The sequence below is a fragment of the Camarhynchus parvulus genome, chromosome 3 (genome assembly GCF_901933205.1).
Source record: "Camarhynchus parvulus chromosome 3, STF_HiC, whole genome shotgun sequence".
NCBI lineage: Eukaryota > Metazoa > Chordata > Aves > Passeriformes > Thraupidae > Camarhynchus > Camarhynchus parvulus.
Window position 1 is genome coordinate 17,125,873 of NC_044573.1, and position 6,000 is coordinate 17,131,872.

Genomic DNA, 6,000 nt, shown 5'->3' on the forward strand with positions numbered 1-6,000 from the left:
CAGCCCTTCCCTCCCATGTGCTGGGATCATGCCCAGGCTTCTGCACAGCCCCAGCTTTGCAAAACTCTCTTCCCAGCAATGTCCCCTCCAGAGAGATGACTTTTTTTCCTATTCACCACATTTCTGAATATTTTTTCTTGAACATTTACCCAACTAGTTGGTTTCTGAGGGAAAATTAAACCTGTGCTCACAAGCCCACGTGCAGCAGCAGAACAGTTTGTCCCAGAGAGGGAATGGTGCTTTTCAGCCAACTCCTAGTCCTGCAACGCTGCAAAACCAAGCAGAAGACCAACCCCAGTGTGTCCACGTGATCCTTTTTCTCCCCTGAAATGCATAAAATAAATTAATTTCTGTTTTATTTCTTGCAATGGTTGCGCCCCTTACTGGCAGAGCGCCAGCCTTCACATGCAGGATTATATGCACCACTGCTGGAGTAAGGAACAAAACATCACCTGTTTTCAAGCATATAGAAAACTGTGAAGGCCACCAGATCTTTTCTGGCCCATGGTTCCCCGGGCAGAAGCCTATCCCTTGATGGTGGTGCTGCCAAGCACCCTGAGGGTGGAGCAGCCCAAAGGGCCAGTGGTGACCTCCCTGTTTTCCCCTGCACCACATCCTCAGTGCTGCTGCTGAGGGGGCCAGCAGGATCAAATGGGACTCACTGCTTTGCTTTGTGTTAGTGGGCTGCAGGCTGGGGTGGCAGCATTGGGAAGATCCAATGGAAAGCCACGGCCGAAGCTGTTGCATCCCAAAATTCCGGCGGTGATGCGGGGCTTCCCAACAGCTGAATGCCTCTCCATAGGTGCTTCTCCCAGACACAGCTTGTGGGGTGAGAGCCTTCCTGAGGTCACGCTGCAGCCATTTCATGGAGCAGGGATGAGGGGTCCTCGTGGGATTTGGCAGGCTCTTGCTGGACCAAATTCAGGATGGCCTCAAGCCTGGTGCCGTGGCTCCATGGGGCTGTCCTGCCCCTGGGACAAAACTGCAAAGAACCCCTGGTCCTGTTGAACACCCCCCCTCCATGTCCCTCCAGGTGCTCATAGTTAGGGAGATTTAGGAGGAAGGCAGGGAGTGCCAGCTGCTAACCCGTTTCAAAACATAGAGTTGCCATCAGTGACTTGTTGCCTTCATTTTGGTTTAATTTTAGACCTGCTCATTTTGGGAGCATTCTCTGAAAATACAGTTTACAATAGAAAGGAAAAGATGATGTATTTATTGCCACAAATGGACATGTTTTTCACCTCTTCCATGTTCTAGCCAAGTCGTCCACTGCCAGGCAAACTCCCTGGAGCCCCTTGGAAATGTTCTCAAGGACTTTTGTGGTAGGACAGTGACTCCCCACAAAGCCTGCCCTGCTTTTTTACCCCTTCTCCAATGGAAACGAGTGAATTTCATCACTTTAGTTCTTGCCTGCTCCACACTGGACTTCCCAGTCCCATCTCTGTGAAACAACCTTTTTCACAGTTTCTACCACACAGTAAATCCTTTTATTTAAGGCCACATTTGTTTCCCTTCCTTAGTTAGAGAGAGAAAAAAGACTTCAGCTGGAACCCCTGCTTAAATGTTTTCTTTGTGCTACTAAATAGTCATGGAGAAGCCAGATGAAACATCAGAAAACAAATTATTTCTAGTGTCTACACCACTGCACATCAGTGTCCCTGCCCAGTGAGGGGGTGGTTTGGAGCTTTAAGGTCCCTTCCAATGCCAACCATTCTAGGGTTCTATGATATTGCCACCATAATCCCTTTTTTATGGCAAAGTCAGAATCTCAGATGGTTTTGGATGACCTCACAGCTGTTCAGGCTTTGCTGGTGGCAGCACAAATCCTCTCAGAGCACAATCAGCTGCCATCCTTTCCAACCAAGCTCGGGGTGGAGGGGGTTGAAGTTTGCCCCCAATACTGTTCTTTGAATGTTGGATGATAAATCTATCTGTTAACTGGGAAACATGTTTAATGCTTTATCCACGTCCAAGGACATGCTTATTGAAAGTGCAGCCCATGCAGTGAAACTGTGCTTTGAGTGCAGCCACGAAGGGTGAAACATCACAGATATAAAGCCAGACCCTTCTGTCCTGGGTACATTTTCACAGAGGAGGTGTCCTAAAATTTTCAACCCTGACAAAGTTCCAACTGGGGTTGGCATATGATGAGCCCCGAATGACCTTGACCAAAAAGCCCTTGTCAAGGGAAGCACAGAGAGTGATTCCCAAGGATCATTGCTCAGCACCTCGGAAAGAGAGGTCAGGGTAGGAAACCAGGTCTCAGAATGACAAGATGAGGCCAGTGAGGAGCCTGAGCAAACAGCCTCTTTCCAGCAGCAGACAGAGCCACAGCTGCTGAGGGACAGGAGACCTGAGGTGCCTCCGCTGCCTTGGGCTGTGCTTATTGCCAGGAACGTATAATGCCAGGTGCTCTAAGAGCTGCATTTTGCCCCATCAACAACTCCTGAAAGCCAACAGCATTTCCCATTCTGCAAATGGGTCCTGATCAAATTCCTCCAAAAATATCTAATATCTCAATGACCTTAGGGACTCAGTGATCTTTTCCAATCTGTGATTGTGTGATTCTGTATGAAGGTGGCTGCTTCAAAGTCAGGCTTTTCTCCACAGCTAAACCTGACCTGTTCAAGAGCACTTTCCCCTTTTTTTTTTGCCCTAGTTTTGTTAAGCTCTGGGTAAAACATGAGCAAGTTTAATCTTCTGCTACACGTCTTTGCCGGGGAAATCCAGAAGCAGCCAGAAGTGTTTTACAAGCTTATCAAAGGCAATAAAAGTTCTCTGCTCGAGTGAAGAGGTTTTCCCAGGAGTCTGGCTGTACTGACAGGGAGCTAGCTCCGCAGCACAGGCAGGCTCCCCAGCCTTGTCCGGAGCTGTGGGAATGCGGAGCCGGCCCGAGCGGGGGCTCCCACCCCATGCAAACGCCACCGAGGAGCCAAACCCCGCGGCTTCCAACAGAAAATTTCGGGAAACGATTTGTTAGGAAGGGCACGCTGCGGGAGCTGCAGCATTGCCAGTTGGAAGCCTCAAATAAGGCAAGGAACAAGCTGATTGACTGCGATGGCCAGCGTGCTGGTGTGTGAGGGGACAATGCTGTTGGCTTTGTCAGCCCCATGGATTTGATCCAGCACTGGGCCAGGCAGCAGCTGAAAATGCTCTGTATGTATATGTGTATATACAGCTAGATGTATAATGTGACCAAGCTAGCCCGAGCTTTGGCAGCTCTCATCCACCCTGGGGTCTGTATGGCCCCTATAGGGGTCTCTGTGGACCCCTATAGGGCCCAAGGGGCCCCTATAGCCTCTATGCAGCCCCCAGGGTCCATGTGGTCCCTATAGGGATCCCTACGGACACCTATCGAGCCATGGGGGCCCCTATAGAGCCCCAGGGTCTGTACGGCCCCTATAGGGATTTTATATGGCCCCTATAGGGCCATGGGGTCTCTATGGCCCCTACAGGGATCTATTGGGCCCCTATAGGGATCTATATGCCCCCTATAGGGATTTTATATGGGCCCCTATAGGTGCCTGGGGTCCCCTATAGATCCCCTACAGGTGCCTGGGGGCCCTATGGCCCCTATAGGGATCTATAAGAGACCCTATAGGGATCTATATGGCCCCTATAAGGACCTATATGGGCCCCTATAGGGATCTATGTGGCCACACTGGGTTTTGAGACAGGGTTTGTCATTCTGCCCCTTTGGGAAGTTTGGGGCTGAGAAGAAAGTTTAAAACAAAAAACAACAACGCTTTTTTCTTTTTTTTTTTTTTTCTTTTTTTGTGCAAAGGGAAATAGGCTGAAAAAATCAAGACCAGAAAGTCAAATAGCCATGCAAGAGGTTAGGCTGGCAGGTACTACATCTCCAGGGGACGTGGCATTTTTGCTTGGTGCTGTTCCTGCTGAACCTGGAGCTCAAGGGGCTGGTCCTGAGTTCGTGGCAGCTCTGCCCAGCCCAGCCCAGGTGCCAGCTGTCCTCCTTGCCCTCTGTCCCAGTGTCAGTGCTGAGGTGGCTGTGCTCCAGCAGCTGCGCGGCATGACCAAACCCTGCCTCCAGCTGCAGAGCCACCACCCTCCCTTGTCACAGCCGCCTCTCCCTGCCCCCAGGTGGCTCCAGCCTCCCGGGAATGCTGTGGGGTCCCCCAGCATGCAAGAATCCACCTGCCAGACCCTCTGGAGAGCTCATCCTGAGGGACAGACATCCCAAAAGCTGGCATGGCAAAGCAAGAGCTGCAGGGCTGTGGGAGCACCACCCCCTGCCCCTGCTTGCCCAGGGTCCCTCTTTCAGGGGCCTCCCATGAGGAATGCAGTTATCACAGACAGGATTTATGGGCAGAAGGGGGCTGCAGCCCCCACCACCCCCCAGCAGCCCTGCACAGCCCCACATGCTGCAGGCCCAAAGCTGCAATGTCTGCATTGCAGGGCTGGGCACAGCATCACCCTTGCTGCTACAGACGATTTTTTACCTGCCCAGCAGCAGAGAAGCTTGCAACAGGCATTAAAATCAAGTGAATAACACCTCCTGGATCGGGCTGTAGCTTCTTGGGTCCCCCCTACCATGTGTTGGTTGCAGCCCCGTGGGACAGTGGGTTTCATCTGGCTGTCTGTGGAGCCACTGAGCTGGAAACATGACAGCTTGTCAGGAAATAAGCACAGGACTTTTTTCCGGAGATGGAAGTTTGATGAGATCAGCTCACCAATTCATGTGAAGGCACAGAGCAACTTCTGCATTTTTTAGAGTCCTGGAAGATTAGAAGCTCCCATAAACTTTAATGAGATACTTCTGCAAAACCATTAGTAGAAGCTGTTGAAAAGCAAATTATAGCCATTTATGGGGACCCAAGAAACTCCAGCAGCTATTCACTCAACGAGAGCCGGCAAAGCAGCTTTCCTTTCAAATTTCATAGTCCCTTTTGTCAAGAACTTCCTCCATTCTCTTGTCAGGCTTTAATTAAATTTGTGCAGAATGGACTCATTTCTTCCCCCAAGCCCCTGCTCCATGGACCAGCCTGGAGCTGGATCCAGCCAGGCATATCACCCACTGCACTCCAGGTGCCACAGTTCCCTGGGGAAAACCATGGTCCTGAACAAACCCAGGCCTCACCTGATGGATCTGAAATGATGATGTAACTGGTGGCCTCCAGGAAACTCAAATGATGGGCAATTGTATCTTTTAAAGCTAATTTGGAGGGACACCTGATCTGAGCAGAGGAGAGGTAGGTATGGCTTTTGAACATATCAAATGGCTTTTAATGCCTTTAATGAAACCTGGGGAGAGGGTGAATTTTTTGGCTGCTCAAGTCTCCTTTTAAAAAAAGACACAATACATCTCAGCCTTTCCCAGATAAGAGAGCAGCTCCAGCATGTCACCCTTCACCTTCAAGAGTTGTCTGCAGGGCTGAGTCATTAATGCAGCTAATTAGAGACTTCAAGCTGATTATGAGAATTGCAGTAAGTGGAGTTACAAAATCCCTGGGCCTGATACTCCTTAATACAAAAGCCACTTTACACTGACCCAGCCTTAAAATACCCTGGGAGGATGTAAAATGCTCTTAAAGCAAATGGGATCTCCATACGCATTTGGAGGGGATGGCACACATCACAGACCACCAGCAGATGAGGTTGATGGGGCTCTCAAAGGCCCCATCTGCCCCCAGGTGAAATGAAAGCATCTTTCTGGTCAAAGAGAGTCAGGTCTTTCACAACAAATAAAAACAAAACAAAATATATTCAGGCAACTACCTGAAGAGCTGACTGGTATCGATTCAATAAAAGCAGAATAAAAATGTTGCTGAGTCCATTTGCAGGTGCCTCCAGGGGTGCCTTAACCTTAACAAGCCACTAAAACTCCCCTCAGTGTGGACTCTGACAAACTTCCATCACTGAACACTCCCTAAACTTCAGGCGTATTTTGAACTGGACACAAACCTGAAAAGAAGAGCTCAACTTTTCTGTATAAGTAGTACTGAGAAAGGAAAGGATCTTTCTATAGTGCTTTCAAATAAA